The sequence below is a fragment of the Sphaerodactylus townsendi genome, linkage group LG10 (assembly GCF_021028975.2).
Source record: "Sphaerodactylus townsendi isolate TG3544 linkage group LG10, MPM_Stown_v2.3, whole genome shotgun sequence".
NCBI classification, from domain to species: Eukaryota; Metazoa; Chordata; class Lepidosauria; order Squamata; family Sphaerodactylidae; genus Sphaerodactylus; species Sphaerodactylus townsendi.
This window is the reverse complement of record NC_059434.1, coordinates 31,243,532-31,262,835: the sequence shown is the minus strand read 5'-3', so window position 1 is coordinate 31,262,835 and position 19,304 is coordinate 31,243,532. Positions and strand designations below refer to the sequence as shown.

The 19,304-nt window shown below is 39.6% G+C and overlaps 1 protein-coding gene across 2 annotated transcripts in view; it reads left to right on the top strand.

Annotated features, from left to right (window-relative positions):
- STOX2 (storkhead box 2) overlaps window positions 1-19,304 on the top strand; it is a 136,659-nt gene that overhangs the window by 60,182 nt on the left and 57,173 nt on the right. The gene's annotated exons all lie outside the window — the stretch shown is intronic.

Here is a 19,304-nt window from a genome sequence, read left to right as displayed (position 1 = left end):
GATCCAAAGACCAAGTTTGGAAGCGAGAAATTTACTGTCTTCTCTTTCCCCTCCCCACCATTATAATTTATTATTGTGTACCCTGAGATGGGGCATCTTGCATATTCCAATTTAGGATGATTTTTCTTTTCTTTCTTTGTTTTTGCAGAACACATGTGGCAAATGTTCATTAGGGTTTGTTAACGTCTGAGAAACGGAATTTGATAATAAAACTGTCATTTGTGGAATAGTAAAATCACTTAACTGGAGTCCAGATTGTTAATGCAGAATTGCAGCAGTGCTCTGCAGAGAGTTGAGGGTAGCCTATTTTTAAAACAGCCTTTCCTTCACTGATGAATAATAATGTGCCTGAAATTTGATTTATGGTAAGTAGTGTCACTGCTTAATATTAGCATTTTGAATACCCTTCAGAGTGGACTGCCCAGGAACAGTCGAAGGTATTGAAAACTGATAGCTGACCCCAAATGAAATGGATAGCTAAAGTAGTGAATTTTCATTATGAAAATGAACATAGGGAATTATGCTTTTAAAAATGCTGGATAATTTCTCAGTGGATTCTCTGTTGCAATCCAGGGCTGCTTCCGGCTCCCAGTCAACCCAGGGTTCATAGGCCACGCACAGGCTTCTTTCTTCACTTAGAAAATATTAATTTCCCATAAGAAAACTGACTAGATTTCTTTCCACTGAAGTAAAGGAAACATAAATAAACAAGGTAAATTCTTGCATTAGCAAGAAGTTTGGGATAATATGGCTCAATAGTTACTTCAAAACAACAAAGTTAACGTTACGTTGCTTATTCTCTTAAGGGGCAGAGAGTTTGATAACAGTGTTTGGGACCATGAGTATAAACTCATATTTGATAAAGCATAGGTGTTCGTTTCAGAGAATGAACATACTACGTCCCATGAGATGAATCTTACTTATCATTTTGGAAAGACCTCAAGGTGTTGCATGAATTGGGAAAAACCTCAAGTCCTTAGTACAAGAAATACAGTATTATCCAAATTCTGTAGTCAGTGTGCCCTCCAATTCAGTGCTAAATCTATTCAGTATCCAAGCTTAATTATTCCAAGGAATATATGAAGGGCCTAGGCTCGCAGTCTCATCAGATCTTGGAAGCTAAGCAAGGTTGACCCTAGCTGGTGTTAAGATGAGAGACCTCCAAGGAATTTCAGGGTCATGACGCCGAAACAGGCAATTGCAAACCACCTATGAATGCTTCTTACCTTGCAAGCTCTATGAGGTTGCCATAGGTTGGCTGCAATGTGACAGCACTTTCCACCCTACCCCCCCCTTCTTCTCAAGATCTGCACTGATGAACTTGGTTAACATTATTTGAGAGTGTCTTAAAATGTATATTACCTCATCATCTATGTCTTTGGCAAGTTGCAAGTTCCTTTTAATTTTTTTTTGTTTAACTAGATTTTTTATTTAGAAAATTGAAATGAAACTTGGCCAGCCCAAGACTATGGAACAGCCTCCCTCTGGAAATTTGCCAGGCGCCAACATTTTTGGGGGGTTTCAGCATGTGGCAAAGACCTTCCTATTCACACATGCCTTTGACCTCCCTGTTGCCCCCTCTGGAGCTGGTCATCAGGGTTGGGGGAGGGTATGTGGGTGAGTATTACTATGATTTTATTATTGTTTTATGCAATGATTTTTACTGTTGTTTTTAATCTGCCCTGAGACCCCTACATAGGGCAGGGTATAAGTTCCAAAAACAAACAAATAAATAATAAATTACCTGCAAATACTGAACAGTTAATGATCGTAGGCCTTTATCCTCAAGGTGCCAATCTCAAGGAGTTACTGGTACTAAACCCATGTGAGCTTGCTTGAATTACTATACCATGGCAGGGTCTGCATTACACCACGTGGCCACAGTTCAGGGAAAGAAGGAGGAGCAGTGGCGTAATGGTTAAGAGCAGGTGTACTCTCATCTGGAGGAACTGAGTGTGATTCCCCACTCTGCCGCCTGAGCTGTGGAGGCTTATCTGGGGAATTCAGAATAGCCCGTACGCTCCAATACACACCAGCTGGGTGACCTTGAGTCAGTCACAGTTCTTCTGAGCTCTCTCAGCCCCACCTACCTCACAGGTTGCTTGTTGTGAGGGGGGAAGAGAAAGGCGTTTGTAGGCCCCTTTGAGTCTCCTACAGCAGAGAAAGGGGGATATAAATCCAACTCTTCTTCTTCTTTTGACATACACACTAAAGCAAAATAGAGTTTTCTTGAAGAAAGTTAAGAAGATATTAAAAACAAAGCATACAACTCAATTGCAGTGGAATACTTACTGTATTCCTGACATAGCACAGTTGATTTGAAGGCAAATAGTTTCCAGAGCATAACACAAGTATCTTCCTGGCAGGAAGGAAAAGTGAGGGAGAAAAGTAAATGGAATGAGGAATTCTTCTCCCTAGCTACGCTTATAGAAAAAAGCTGGCCATGACCTTCTGATCTCTGTAGCCAATTATGGGGTTATGTCTGTGTAACTTTCCAGAGAACAAATTAACCCTCCCATGGCAGGTCCACAGCTTATTCAACTATTTTCAAAAACCTAAGACTATTACATATCAACTAATGTATCATAACAAGTGAAAAGCCTCTATATTTTGAATTTCTCGCCATACTTCCTGCATTTCATGGCCCATTTTCTTGATTTTTCCCTTTCTCTCTACAGAAAAATTATTACATAGTAAAGATGCACTCATTGAATCTGAAGCTCATAAAATCATATGTTGGAATAGTTTATTTTTCACTTAGTACTTCAAGGCTTCTGTATTTGCTGCAACAGACAACATGGCTACCCTTCTGGAATGATTAACACAGGGTTAGTTGCACATGTCCTGGACAAATACCCACCTGCCTTTGCAGTCCTGAGAGAATTGCACATGAAGTTGTCATAGTTTGGGTGGAGCTGTGTTCTGAAGTATTTTGACCTATATCTTTGCTTGTCCTACCTACTCAGACAGTAGTCCATTAAGTTTGTGGGAGTGCAAAACCTAGAAGTTTCCATGTTAAAAAATCTCTACCCTCTCCTCCCCTTTTGCTTCCTGAGAGGAGGAGCTGTCCTGCTGTAGGGCCGGCTTCCTGTCAGTTTGTCTCCTGAGGGCCAACCCTCCTTTGATTCTTCTGGCCCAGGTGAGCTGGCATTAGGCCCTGGAAGGCACACCTTGCAACGTTTTCTTTCTTTTTCTTACTGTTTGTCTTATATAGCAGCTCCCAGTATTTTTAATAATGAGAACAGAGAACTATGCTCATTTTCAGTCTCCATAACTGGTCATCTTCTGGGTGGAAATAGATGTGTTGTGTTCACACTCAGTTGATGTTCAAGATGTTACTAGTCTTTTTTGTCGTGCTCTGCACTCTCAGACGTCCCATCTACGGTGTCCCTAAGTCCCACAGGTCTGTCACAAAACCACAGATAGGGTCTACCCTGGGTGTTGTCCCAGTGAGCCGATACTAGTGGCTGATTGACCTTACAGCAGGGCAGCTTCCCTGGATCTCAGGAACTCTGGGGCTTTTATAGCTTACTTCCCATCTCCAGCCCCAGGCCTGCCCCCTCAGCCTAGCCTTTGACCTTTAAATTCAGTCTTGCCCTCTCCTGCTGTTTTGCTTCCCAGGAGGAGGCGCCATTCCTTCCTGTCAGCCTGCCTCCTTTGATATTTCTGGCCTGGGTGAGCAAGCACTAGGCTCATTGAGGGCTTTCCCTACCTCCTTCTGGCCAACCTGCACCATCCTGTGTGCCTGCCGCTGGCTGCTTCGTCTGCTGGGGCCTTCTTCTTCTTGGAGGCTGGTTCATCGCCTGGGTGGCTTTTTGTCACCATCAGGCCACTCGTCCTCTTGCAGATCTGCTCTGCAGCCCACATTTGCTCCTCCACTGTGGAGCTGTTCCCTGCTGGTGAGTTGCCCCCAGGCCTCCTCGAGTGTGGGTTGTTGATGGGGTTGGGGAAGTCTGGAGCTGTGGACCCCAGATATTTTTCACAGTACAAAAAGTCTGACAACAGGAACAGGAAATAGAAGGGAGAAAAATTAGCAGGGCAAGCACAAAGGGGCTCATCTCCCATTGAACCCTGGTTGGCCTGGTCTCTTTGAAACAAGAATAATCCCTACACATTTATTGAATCTTAGAGCAATTTCCACTTTCTCACTGTTTGTATGCTGGGAATATTTTTAACTGTGAATTGCACCGTTTTTATTACCTGAGAGACACTGAAATACAAAGTGAAGGATAAAGAATTGATACTTTATCTTGGGCTGGAACTGAAGCATGAGAAACAGCTTCTTGTTACTGTCTACCCAAGTCAGTTCTTACATGCCTTGTCAGGGGAGGAGATTTGCATGCACATGCCCCCAACTTCTTTAAAGATGGAGGCTCAGGATCACCTCATGGTACAATTCTTGTGTTTTGTATTCTAGTGTCCTACACTGTCTTCTCAGTTGGATTTTTGTTGCAACCATTAAATGACCTTTAAACAGATTGAACTTGATAACCTTATTTAAATCAGTGGTCTTGATTCAGATTGCCAAACATGGCAGAGCTTTAGTCTTAATGTAAGTGGAATATATTCATCAAAACATTGAAAGAGCTGTTCCGTGATATTCCTGTTTGAAAACCACATCACAGATATTCACTATATATACAATTTTCTGTCATTGCCTTCTTTATTATTTTATCTAGAATATCAGAGTTACAGAATTGCTACGAATGCTCTCAAATACTTGTAATTATTACATTTTTATTTCTCTGCTGACTCATCCTTTATCCCACAGTTAAAACCACTTGGAGAATTTCAGCTCATTTTCCTCTTTTGTTTCAGTGATACAGATTCCAAACTGTATTTCTGGAGATAATTTGTGGAGTACTGGATAACTCCAGAGGACCAAATGTGGTCTTTCTAGAAGCCCAGATTTCTGGGGGGTAGGGGTGGGGATAGCTGAAGTGGTAAGGGCAGCTGAATAGCCAAGCACAAGGGGGGAAATCATTCTAGCCATGAGCAAACATGCACATAGAAGAGATGGTGCAGCTACTTGAGTGGGTTGGTTCTTTTGAGGTTCTCCTGCACTGAAAAAGGAATGCATTTAAAAAGTAATACATGTCATGCAGATGTATGTTGTCATTATGAGGCACAATGTGACCCTAAAGTATCATTGGACATCTGTGGTTATCAGCTATTTTAACTACAAGGTCTTTGTTGGAGGAGAGATTAAATTGCCAACCAGTCTCATGGTTTCAGGAAGGGCCTTTCTTCCCTGTGACCTGGCCCTGGAGCCTCCATGTGTGATGTTCTGGAGTAAAAATGTTTTCGAATTAATATAGACTGTTTCAGGCATTAACACCAGTCATTTCTTCTGCATATACTTTATGCAAAAATCACAAGGTGATACAATTGCTTGGCACTTGGTAAAAAGTAATTTTTTTAATTTGCCTGACTTTCAGTCCAAGCACTGAGATAATTCACAAGGCTGAAATTCTGTGGTGTGAAGTGCAAAAATAGGTCCCTAATAGTTTAGTTTATTCCAGGGGAACATAGTTCTTCTGTATCGTGACTTTTGCATATTTTGATCTAAGCCAGTCTAATCATCAACTTTGAACCAAATTTTCAGACTGGAAATGTAGTTCCATAACTTGTTTTACAGAAGTAATTGAAATAATCTTCCTTTTATTTTTTTGGGTAACCAATTTCAGGTCGTATAACTTATTTAAGGAAAAGTAGTTCTTCTGTGCATGTTGATGTGAATGCAGGATTATGAGGAGAAATAGCTTGCTGCATAGATGAGTACATAATTTATGGTATACTTGTGTACCATTGTTAATATGTTTTTAGAAATTTATTTTGTTTAGTTTAAAAAGCAGAGAAAGAAAACTTTTCAAAATTTTATCTCCTGAGAACATTCCAATACTTTAAATATTTTCTACCATTTCAGGAAACAGATACTAATGGAAATGGGTATTTTCTTCCCCGCTTCTGAGAAACTGACAAAAAAGGGCTTACTTTTGCAACTGTGATTACAACAATAGGCATATCAAATGCAGGAAAGAAATGCTGCAACATGCTCGCCTATCCCGAAAAAGGAGAAAAGGAGACAGACAAGGTGCAAGGGAAATGTATATTTACTGATGTGGCTTTCTTTTCTTCCCTTTTCTAAAACTCAGAACTCAACTTCCACAACAGTAATTATGTGTTAGGTCTAACATTTGATTGAATCTTTAAATCCCTAATTTTTAACACAAAACGAGGAGACTTTTGGCCAAACGTAAAACTCAAAAGGCATTTCCTCACCCACAGCTAATTAACTGCATGTAACTATCTCAAGTCAGGTTAAGAGTTCCTTATTTTACAAGACAGACATTCAGGAGTCCAAACCTTTTTTGAAGTGTGATCTAATGAAAATATCATAGGTTTTCATTGCAGCATTCAATACTATGGAACACAAACTAGTTTAAGGAGAGAGAAATGAGACAAGAAAGACAATTGGCACAGTAAAAATGAACAAATAGTTCCTTTGGAATCCACATTGTCTAGCTAAGGAAAGAATGTATGATGACCTAACTGCCATAAATATACATATATTATTAAGGTCAGCTGGATTACATTGTGCTACCATTTGTGGGGAGAATGAGAATCTGAAGTAAAAGTTAATTACAGACATAAAAGACGATACGCTGCAATTTTACAATTGAAAAAGTAAAATGCTTTGGATAAAAATAACTAACAAGAACATACTTGTGGGTTATTTGTACTTTATGTAACAACAAAAACAAGAGACATAACAATAAAAGGCCAATAGGGACTAGTAGTGTTTCATACTGGGAATTCTCTACAAAAGTTGAAGGGCAATGTTTTTCTGCCCATTACTAAGAAAAAAAAGCTTCTTTCCTCATTCTGTAGAAGCGAGATTTCATTGCAGTATACATGCCAAGAACACTAGGAAATGCAAGGCCCAGAATTCTAGGAGTCCCTGCTGGAGACTTCTGGAGGATACAATTTGAGATGCGGCTTTCAGTCATGAATATTGTGCCATTCTCCTGTTAAAGGCTTCAGTGACTTCCAGCTACAAAATCAGTCTGTGCAGTCTTCTCTTTAAGTTCACTGTGAAAATGTAAACAGTGTAGAAGTTAAAACAAATAGAAAAAATTAAAACAAACCATGCCAAAATTAACAGCTATTAAGTTAAATGGAAAACAGATTCATTATAGTACATTCAGAAATGTCACTAATCTAATTTTATTTAAAGAAGATCCAGAATACCTTTCTTTAAACAAGACCCAGGATAAACCATTCAAGATAATTTTTAAATAAGTCCTTATAATTTTGGTGATTTGTGTTCCGAAGTGTATAACATCTTGTATGTTCTCTATTTTTTGCCATCAACTCACTGTCGGGTTTTGTTCAGAAGTTGTTGCCATTGCCTGCCTCCACATCACACCTCTGGTATTCCTTGGAGGTCTCCTGTAAAATACTAACAAGGGCCAGCTCTCCTTAATTTCTGAGATCTGACATAATAAGGCTAGCCTGGGGCTGTCTAGGTCAGGACTGTACCATTTTAGCTTATATAAAATAATAATTTATTACTGTGTCAATCTGTTTAAACATTTTTTCAAAGTTAACTTTTTAACCTGATATGTCCATATTCTTCTGCTGAGGTTTGTAATTTAGATGCTCATCTCTCAGTATTGGTTAGACAGATCACCAGATAATCAGTTTATAAACTTATATTAAAATGTAGTCCAGTATCTTGGATTTCTTTTTCTTGCCTAATATATAATATTAAATAGTTGCAGTGGTATGATGAATAATAAAGCTGGCAGTGAGAAGCCATTAGCCTCTGCCTAATTCAACATTATTTGAAGATGATACATTTGCTAATATTGTTGCATGTAGATGAAATTAGACTACCTTGTAAATCCATATTTTAAACCTATCTTCAAAATTATAAGAAGCAGGACAATAATCAATGCATGTATACTCTAGTTTATCAAATGCCTTCTCTGAATTCAATATTGCTTGAGCTGTTAAGAACTCTGTTTACCAAAATGTTGTTTCATGTCTAATCAAAATTTAAGCCAGTTTGGTCTGTTGCTGTGTATTTTGGAAATGCTTTTACCCTATCTTAAAAGAAATAGAGCTGCAGTTACTTTATAATCATTTTTCAGTCAAACTGGGTGTTAAGAAGAACTTGTTATAAAGAAAGGATGCTGTAAAGAACTTGGTATCTCTTCCTAATTTACATTTTAAAGCAATTCCTCCTTCTGTCCTTGAATATGAAAATTCTCTTGTACTTAGAATATTTGTCATGGCATTCAGTAATGGTGTGGTGCTACTGTAGTTTTATTTAAGACCTTGTGATATTCTGTAGTAAATTTATTGATGCTTCACACCTTATTACTTGTAATGTTTTACAGCTTACTGTAATTTACTGTATTATCAGAATGAAGATGTATTTTGACTTCCTCATTCACTTCAAGACATTAAGTTTTGATAATTTTGAACATATTTTTCTTTTGGATCCCAAGAGGTACTCTTTTGGGCATATTCATATGGGATATCCTTGGATTCCTGTGCTCTATTACTTACTAGATTGCTTAAAGTGAGCAATGATGGATTACACAGTAAAATAGAGAATTAAAAGTGCTAGTCAGTCAGTGGAACAAGGTGTTATCACAACAGAATAAGGAACAAACTTCCTAGGAACCGGAAAGCACCCTGATTGGGTAGGCTGACCTGCGCTCTGATTGGTGGAGCAACCAGCTGACTCAGAGAGCAGATATCTCTCTCAGAGGAAAAGTTTACAAGCTTTTGGATTTGGATTCATGTGAGTTAACATCAAATCTCTTAACTGCGTGTGTTAAACATTTACTCTGAGGGGATTTCAGTCAGGGAGTGGATCTGACTTAAAATATATTGAATGTCAGTGTGTGCTGAGAGCAGACAGTACACAGACAAGAAAAGTGGGAATTTAGTGGTCAAGGCTGAAGATGGAATAGTAGTGAGACTTTCCACAGGTGGCCATAAAGATAAGGGAAGGGAATATATCTTCCTGATTTCGATCCACTGAGATATCTCCTGATCCCATCTAGTTTGTTCAATAAATTTTACTTTTCTTTGTTGAACCTGCCTCAGTTCTCATTGTTGCCTTGAAAAGGGGTGATTTTCTATAGGGAAAAAGGCTCCCTTCACCTTTCTGGAGTTCCTAAGACTGAGCATTAAATGCCTCATACGCTACCATGGAAAAAGCTCAGTCATAGAAAAGCCTGCCTAGCATACATAGGAAGCGGCCTGAGCCTGCCACCAACAGTTAGGCAGGTGAAAGGTTGGCAACAGTTAGCCTCACCCTGAATTGGCCACCTTCAGATTGGGCCTCCCTTTTTCTCAGATATCTGTTCTGAACGAGCTGTGTTATGCATCCGGCTACAGTTTTTGCCTAATATAGTATGAAAATTCCATTTGTCTCATGACTTTCTGTTCCCTGTGTTTTTTCCCTCACCCACAATGCATGCGGAACAGACACTACATATATTTGATTTGAGAAGGGCTTTATTATTCTACTTGGAAAGAACCAAATTGTTTTGGAAGGATTCCCATCTTTTTATCTATTATTCAGGACCTCAAAAGGGCAGAGCTGCATCAGCTCAGACACTGCCCAGATGGATCAGGGCAACAACAAAACTCTATGATAAACAAACCAATTTGCCATGCCCACTTGATGTCCATGCTTATTCTACTGGGGCACTGGCTTCATCTGCTTCTTTTCTTAAGGAAGTCCCACTACAAGGTATTTTTAAGGCAAGGACATGGTTGTTAGAAAACAGTTTTGTTAACACTATGCCCTGGACCTGTAAGCAAGATGAGATATGGGAAGGGAGTTCCCCAGTCCCAGCTACAGTGAGAGCATCACTCTTTTTTTTATTGAGTGGCTTGTTAGAATGTGGGATTAAACAGAAGACCGAAGTTGAAAACTTTGTTGCACTTGGTTGGAACTGTTATGCATTGAGTAGTCTTCTGAGCAGGCACACACGTCACTTACACAGAGCAACTGAGAATCCATGCATCAAGTCTTCAAATGATCAATTCTACAAATAGCCAAAAAAGAGAGAGAAAAAATGCTCATGGCAGCCATGAAATGTTTCAAGGGGCTGAGTGCAAAAGAATGGGGATCAAAAATGTTTTACAAACATTCTGCAAACATTTTAGGGCCGAAGTATTGTTAAGTGTAGGGTTCGAAATTTTTATGTATAATGTGTTTTTTTTATCAGTGTGGAAAAAGTATACTTCTGATACTACATGCTTGTTTTCTGGTAAAGCTGAATGGCTTATAGGTTTAAATTGCTCTACATTTTTGGAAGTTAGTTTGTACCAAGCAGATGGCTTTTCTGTGTTGGAGGTACAAAATCGTCAGCTCCTAATTGTAGGAATTCTTGGTTTCTTTTTTTCTTGTTTAGTTCCAGTGCCCAGTCTCACAGACTGTAATCATGTAAAGTGAAGCAGTTTGACATGTGTATTATTATCCATCATGTGTTCTTGTTTTGTACTTAATTTCCAGTTTTATTGCATAAAGTTTGTACTTCATGAAAAAGGTAAAGTTTTGTGTAATTTGGTCTTGCTGTCCGTGTTTTTAACGTTCTGTCCTATTTTTGGAAACTTCTCTTGGAGTGAACTTTTTTTAGGAGTGTTGTACCCATTTCTACCTTATCTCCTCCACCCACATTATGGATGCAATTTTGGGTGTACATGTTCATATCCTTTGTGTTGGTAGGGATCAAAAAGGTGAGTTAAAGCTCCAAGTGTATATCATGGAGTAATTCACATGTAGCCCTAAACCACAGTTTGGCTTGGTACTGGGGCTTGCATGTTTATTTTGCCTTCTCTAAACAGGAATTAGAAGCCCACTTCAAACTATGGTTTCTAATTATGTGTAGGATGTCAAGTGTAAACACAAACTGTTTTCAGACGTCACAACGACCTCAGTTTTTCTGAGGGCGGCACAAAAGCATCTTGTTTTTGTGGTGGTGCAATCTGTTCCTTCTGTACAATATTGCAATCTGTACAATACACATGTATTGTAATTCAAGCCATTTTGTAGGTGTGTGCACCTGAAAAAGTATTTTTCAGATTTCAGGAAGGACATAAGTACCAGTATTCAATGGTATTTGGGGGCCTCCTGATACTAATTTGGGCTTGGGTTTCTCTGGGATTCACAAATTATTTGGCATCTGTGGGAGATCAGGAGGTGGGGGAATGCTTGTTTTACCACTGAATGACAGGATAGTTGTAGGAGACCTAATGCTGCCTGCTAAAAACATGTCAAATTTCAACTGAAATGGACCCAGAGGTCCTGTTCTGTGAGCCACTTAACTAGACCACCATCACCCCCCAGCCATTCTACTCACATGGTGCAGACTGAGAGGAAAAAGCAGCCTTTTAAAAGGGCCTGTCCCCAGAATGGAGGGAGGGAGAAGAATTCAGAGGCTTAACCTCTGGCCAGAAGCTACTTTTCCTGAGCCAACTAAGCCTTGTGCCAGCTGGAAGCCACATTTCCTGGGAGAGGTCCCTCCTCCCGTTGCCCCGGAAACCTGTCAAAAAGAGGAAAAAACTGAACCTGGGATCTTTAATATGCCACCTCCAAATATTCCATGAATGTTTCATAAAATATGCAGGCCAATATATTGGTATTCTCCTGAATACTGCTCTGGATACCCAGAGAAAAATACCAATAAAAATACCAATAAACCAATACTTTCAGTTGAACTCTGCATGAGAGAGAGAGGATCAGAAGAGAAGTGTGCAAGTATGAAAACAAGCTGTGTGCTGAGTGGGATATGGTGGAAATTTTTAGCTTGCTGCAATAAAGGAAGTACAGTGGGGGATATCCATGTGAAAGTTGGAGGGCAGTTTACAAGCCATATAAGTCCCCAACACAAACAGCAATGTAAAGTAAGTATTGGGGGGATTCTCCCGGGGGGAGATTCTTTAGCATGACATTAGGATCCCTTTAAAGTTTAACACCCCCGCCCCCCCAAATACACGGCCACGCAGATTTTAAACTTTACAGTGTAAAGAAAAAACCTTTAAAAAACCCATGTTGAAAGGGAGCTCTTTAAATCCTTTCCCCCAAAATCCATGCCAAACTCCAGGGGAAATGCTGTTTAAAGGGATAGGAGCCCTTTAAACCCTCCCGAATTTGAATGCCTGAACCCAAATTGAATGCCCAAATTGCAATTTGGGTTCAGGCATTCAAATATATTCAGATCTGGTTTGATTGAGGCTGCTTGAATTTGGCCATAATCGGGCCCAATTCGGGCTTTTTGGCGATTCGGCCATGCCTAATGGACACTCCATGCAAAGTAGATCATAAGTGCATAATAGGCTTGTGTCTGTCACTCATTTATTGGGTGTGCTTGCAGATTTGCTTGTAGAAAATTACCTTAAATTCCATTCATATGCCAGTTAGATCGATGGCTCGATCTATTGTTAGAAATTTTTCATTTTATTTTAAAGAAGCAAAATAAGTTTCAGTTTGATAGAGCAGCAAATGTTTACCTATTCATTTTTATTCAAATTTCCTTTTTTTTCTAAAGGGAAGAGAAAAATATTTTTTGCTGGCTTCAAAATTTCTGGCAGTTTTCTGGTAGTTCTGCATTTCTACAGATAGCAATGTCAGCAGGCACTAAAATATATTAAAAAGATCAATTCCCCAAATACTTAGCCAAATTGCAAAAAAAGCAAGAAAATATTTGATTAAGATCTATGACAAAATGCAAAAGATAATGAAAGTAAAGTTTGTATTAGATCCAAAGCATGTTGTTAAATGTTTTGCCAATCAATGCACCAAAAGTCTATAATGAGTTCTTTAAGTCAATGGTTGCAGCAGCTAGAACTTTGCAGTAAGATGGAAATCAGAACATTCGCTGGCTCTTGCAAAATGGATGAACAGATTAACAGAATATGTAACAATTGCAAAGCTGACCTCTCCAATACACAATAGATCAACTACAGAACTGTGAAAGAAGTTGAATCTTTTTGGGACTACAAAGATCAAAATCTGGGACAATAAGAAGCAATAGTTTTTGTCCGGATAAGAACAAATGTTATATTTAATTTTTTTTCTTCATTTCTTTTTTTGAACTTTAAAATTTAAATAGGCAGTTATGATGAAACTTTAAGATGTTGATAGATGTAAGTAAGCTCCAGATATCACTCTTTTTTTGTAATAAATGTTTTCTTTTGATTTTTTGAATAAAATTTTAAAAAACTCAAATACGTGGTCAAATTAAAGATTTCTAACAGTTCCCAGACTATTCTCAAAATATGCAAAGCATATCATCACAACAAAAGGCCCTTTGAAATAGGTAATGATGACTTTCCCTAAATTTCCATCAAAATTCCATAAAATGGACCTGGTGTTAGAAGAGATCCAAGATCAAACAGCAGAGTCCACAAGTCCACAAGAGAGTCCTATGAGCAAGAACTGCCAGAACCCAAGTTCATATAATAAAATGCACCTGTGTGTGGCCAAGCCCTGGAGCCTGGGGACGGCTTATCTTGCTTGCTGATAAAGGTTTTCAGGCTTCTTTATAAGCAGTTAAAGTGAATAGAATGGTGTGTTGCTGCAAGTGGGAATACCATTGCAGACGTTCAGTCATAAAAAAAATCCCCCATCTTGTATTTCTACTTCATTTGTTGCACCACTTTCAGTTTTAGAGGTAGATGAAAAGATTTCCCAGCAAGGCGTAAAATTCCCACGGTGTTTTTCTATTTCTGTGGTCTGCATTTCATGAGTTGCTCCACTGGAGGGTGATTAATCACTGGCTTCAAGACAGAACAGAGATGTTTGGCATAGCTTACAGGAGTAGAGTTACCTGCTGACTCCCTTGCTGAACGAGATGCAGCCGCAGGAGTGATGGTGTCTGGGTGTGTGTGTGTGTGTGTGTGTGTGTGTGTGTGTGTGTGTGTGTGTGTGTGTGTGTGTGTGTGTGTGTGTGTGTGTGTGTGTGTGTGTGTGTGTGTGTGTGTGTGTGTGTGTGTGTGTGTGTGTGTGTGAGAGAGAGAGAGAGAGAGAGAGAGAGAGAGAGAGAGAGAGAGAGAGAATATTTTTTGTGCTGCCCTGTCAATTTTTAATGGATTGTTTACCAGGCCTATAAAGACAAAGCATCTACCCTTTTCAAACATCCTAATGCATTTTTACTTTGCAGAGTGTCATTGGAAGGGAAACGAACAATAATGCTTACTGGTCAATACAGTGCTTATTTTGAGTTTGCAAGTGACATCATCACCCTTTTTTTTGCATCTGCATTGTCAGTGGCTGCTAAGGGTTTTTACTTGAATCCCTTAAGTTTTTACTTGAATCCCTTAAGTTTTACAAAGTGGTTTCCCCTCTTGAAAGATTGCTTATGAACGGAATGGAGAGAGGCTGGTTATTAGTTGCATGGCAACAGCATTTTATGTATGTTGCATTGTTGTGTTTTTTAATACTCAGAATTGACCTTTTTAATTAATGGATTTGGGGAGGGGTGGATAAAGACTTCTAATATTCTGCTGATGATTTTCAATGCAATAATATTTTTGAGAACAAGTTGCCCATTGTTGACTTTAACATCAAGTGATCAATATTCGCCCTGACCTAGACTGCCCTGATCGGGACAGTCCGGGCTAGACTAATCTTGTCACATCTTGGAAGCTTAGCAGGGTCAGTCCTGGTTAGTATTTGCATGGGAGGCCTCTACGAAAGTCCAGGATTGCCCCATAGAGGCAATCAATGGCAAACCACCTCTTCATCTCTCTTGCCTTGAAAGCCCTGTAGGGTCTCTATAAGAACTGTACCCACCATATGCCAAATGAGACCTTACCATAGACATACAGGGACATTGTAGCAGCCACTTTGAGAAGTAGAAGAGGGGAGGAATGGAAGCGTTCTGCAAGGAGAGGGCAGTGCGAAACAAGATCCAATCAGAATAAAAAATTTATTCCAGTAGGCGAGGATCACTCCCAGCTGTTGCTGGATGGTTAGGATACGATTAATATAAAATCTAATTAGGTAAAGTACAGTGAGACATAAGCAAATTCAGTAGAGCAGTACTGACACCATATAAGGATACAGCTGAACTAATTAGCATCCGTAAAAGATAGGTTATGACGAGAAGTTAGCACCTATAGCGAGTGAGAAGACAGACGACCTTGATTTTCTCACTCACTGTAGGTGCTAATTTCTCAGCATGACCCATCCTTTACAGATGTTAATTCATAATTTAAACTGAGTAGAAGACATCTTGCTAGAAGTAGAAAACATGGCTTCAATGAAAATCGTGCCAACGTTGTCTTTGTTCCAGTTTGACCATGTCCATTAATACTAAATTTGTCATTCAAAAGCTTACTATAGTGTTGTTCTTTGTGTGTTTTGATGAATTGCAGATCGTACTTTTTCAAAATCAAATATTAGTGAGCTTTATGAAAGACAAATTTATGAGAACTAAACATTTTTAAAATAATGGACTTCTTACTTAAGGCAGAAATGCTGTGTGTGAATTGTTATGGAAGTTAATATTTTAGATCACACATTTGCATTAGGGCTAAAGTTCTGTCATTTATTTACTATTTACTTTACTGTGCCAGTGATTTTCTATTCAGTTTCGATTCTTCTCGCATTGTTTTTACCTTGCTGGTGGTATATGAAATTTGTCTCCAGATATAAATACCTAGACTCTTCTCGGAGTATCTCTTTTTGTGTATTTTTATTGCAGGAGGTACTTAACACCTTTTGATTTGCATAAATATTTGTGTTTGAAGATGGCTCTTAAATCTTCCTTAAGTTTACCTATTTATGTAGTTTGTTTTATTTGTACAATTACCTTTTCCATATAGGTTGGCATTTGGCATTAATTTCCAAAAATTAAGAGAGTTAGATACATTACTGTTGATTTTTTTTTGTTCAATGTTTGCTAAAGTCTGCCATTTTAGTAGTCATTTCAAGGCACCCATCAATTGTATGGTCAAAACAAAAGTAACAAGGAACTACAAATGGGCAGAGATATAAATTGAATTCAAACCTTTCACACCACAGAAACATGCCGGTAGTCTCCATTAGAAATCTAAAGTCATAGCCCAATGTTATTCATAAAATCTTATTATGGATTGTTAAAATGCAGACCTTATGTTGTTGCAGACAGCATAGATTTATTTTATGTCGTGCAGGCAGCATAGATTTAATTTATGTGTTTGGTCATCTGGATTTAGTATTTAGCTTCATCATGTTTCAGAATTTTAATGAGCATGTGAAAGACAGAATTTTAATCTTCTTGCTTGAACTATATTTGTAGTGGAATACCGCCCCGCTCATAGATATTCCAGTAGTTGTCTTGTCTGTCAGTCTTGTACTTCAATCCCACACTTCCTACAAGGTCCTTAATTCTTTATGACAGAAAGGTTGCTTTTTTACTTACCGTCAATCGGGGGGGGGGGGTAGTTGTATCATGGCTGGGGATGGCACCAGCCATAGTGCAACCCACACTGCCTCCTAAGAGGCTGGCTGCACCACTTGCAGCAAGCAGACAGTGCCATTCCTCCTTACCCCGTGAAAGAGGTTTCAACAGCACAATGGGCTGTGCCACTGATTTTACCGGTGGAAGTTCACACTAGCAAATGGGGGTGTTCCTGGGCTGAAAGTGCTTTGGAAGCTAATTAAAGTGGCCCTGTTCTTGGGAAATGTCCTCTTCAGTGCCATGTGGGCTCCAGCACCAGAGGAGTGCAGCTGTACTGGTACCCGGGCATCGTGGTGACTCATGGTTCCCCGTAAGTGCTTTTGCACCAGCATAAATGCATAAGTGGCATTTACTTTGGTGCCAGGGTCACACCACCTCCTGTGCGGTTTTGGACTCCCCCCTCTCCCGGCCCAGGATTGCACTGTGAGTGTTCTTGAGAGTTATTTGCTGGAATCTAAAATTTCTTTGATATTTTGTTGTGTTAAAAGTCTGTCCGATTAACAAAGTAGTCTTGAGTGGGCTATTTATTTTCTTTTGTTTTAGGTTACTGAACGTTTTAATTGTGAAGCATGCCTTTTAGCTATATAAATGCTATTTTTGTCTCAGTCCACCCAATATTAACATTTCTAAGTTATAAGGACAACATTTCTGTTTTAAAAAGGGAAAACATTTTAAAGGAAATTTTTAGGGGGGGAAAAAAAAGAAAAGAATACGGCAATTGAGAGGCAACAACGTATAAATAATAAAAATTCTGCTAATTAGTGGTAAAGGAGCCATTCTGCAGAGTGGTAAGCTGCAGTACTGCTGTCAGAGCTGTGCTCACAGCCTGAGTTTGATCCCGACAGAAGTCAGTTTCAGGTAGCCCACGTTGATTCAGCTTTGTGAGGTTGGTAAAATGAGTTCCCAGCTTGCTGGAGGCAAAGTGTAGTTGACGGGGGAAGGCAATGGCAAACCACCTGGTGAACAAAGTCTGCCTAATAGACATCATGATGGGATGTCACCCTATGGTTCAACAATGTCCCAGTGCTTGCACAGGGGACTATCTTTACCTTCAATAAGAGGGAAAATTATAGTAAACAAATATAAATGTTGGGGGACAATTTGGGTACTTTTAGACAGACCTTTCTAAAGAAAATCTAACACATTGCCGTTATATAGAATTTCAATAATAAAATGAAGGAAAAGTATTAAAAGGAGAGAGTAACATCCCCATCCATACCTGGAGGTGGTGGGATGCAGTGCCAATGTAGCGCCACCTCACTGCCTCTAATAGGGTTTTCTGGCAGTGGTTAAAAAGCTCTCTGTTGCATTTCCAGCATCATAGTTGGTGGACTGTGGTTTTAGTGTGGTCATCCAACTTCTTTCCAAGCAAAGAAATCAACTTCAGATTGCTAAACTGGTGATTTAAGAGTCCTTATAAGACACATTAAACCAAACATTGGGAAACTGAAATGCTTTTTATATTGGAACGCTGCTACCAAATATATATAACAGACCAACACCCCCTCCCCCCCACTCTCCACACAAGCCGTTGAAGAAGTAAACAACAGAGCCTCTTTAAAAATGGAGGGAAACTCTGTTGAGGGGGCTTGGAGGTAACACAGACAGGCACTACCCCGTTCAGACTAACCAAAGACACGCTGGCTCTTGTGGTGACATGAAAACAGATTTAACTTTATTATTTACAGAAATGAACTGGCTTCTCAGATGGCACCGAGAGGTTACTTAAGCATGCGGTTTCAGAAAGTTAGAGCTTTTCCTTAAAGATGTTACAAGCAGTTTCACTAAACACAGGCTTGGTCACACACAGGTGGCTGCTGAGGGTACTTTCCCTCTACTAAAGTCTTCAGCTTTTTGGCTACTGGTACACCCACTGTTCCCTCACTACGAGCATAGAGGACTCTTGGCTCCCTAGCCTTTCCTCTCTCTGGTCCCTACTTGGGTTTCACTGCCCCTCTAGACTTCACTCCCAGACTGGATGGACTTGTGTACTGACAGATACACTCTCCCTGGATACAAAGCTGTGGGTCACCTTCCATAGACTTCGATCCACCTCAGCTTAACAAAGCTTTTCACTGCTCAAAGAGCTCTTGCTGACAAAGTCAGACTTCTCTTCAGATCAAGATCCAAAATGATTCAGATTTCAAGTCAGACCCTCTGACAGGCTTTCTCCTGTTTATATATAACCAGCACTTCTAGCTCCCCCTACCTGAGGCTATAGGCGAACTGCGCCTCTCCTAGCCAATCCGGTGGTATCTCCATATAAGGAGCGTGCTTACACATTTCTGGCTGTTGCTAAGGCCAGCTAATCTGAACCTTAACACACACCAACCCTTCAATGTGGGCTAGTCCATCACACTTTCCATAGGGTAGGGACACTGGAGATGAATTTCTGGAACCTATGGGATGATGACCTGAAAATTTTTGGGAACCACTGGAAGAAAACATGCTGATGCTTTGTGCCAGAGTTGCCCAACGCAAACATTGGATAGGCCAGTGATGGATTTTTTTTACTAAGTGGCTTACCTTACAATAGCATTGCACCTGCCGTTGATAGAATCAGACTCCTTTATGAGTCTCCTTCTAGTTTGTTTTTCTAGGCAGAATGCCCCTGCTCAGCTATTTTCCCTGCTAAAAAGCAGCATTCTCGATCATTAGAACCCAGATAATTTCTTGGTTCTCGGGGCCTTGCACATGCAAATAAAGACATTTTTTCCCCAGACGAAGGATAAGAATATTACTGTGGTTCAGCTTCACTGGACCACATTCACATCTCAAAATTATGCACTCCCTCCAGTTTTCTCTGTCTTCCTGTTTTTGAGCTACCGT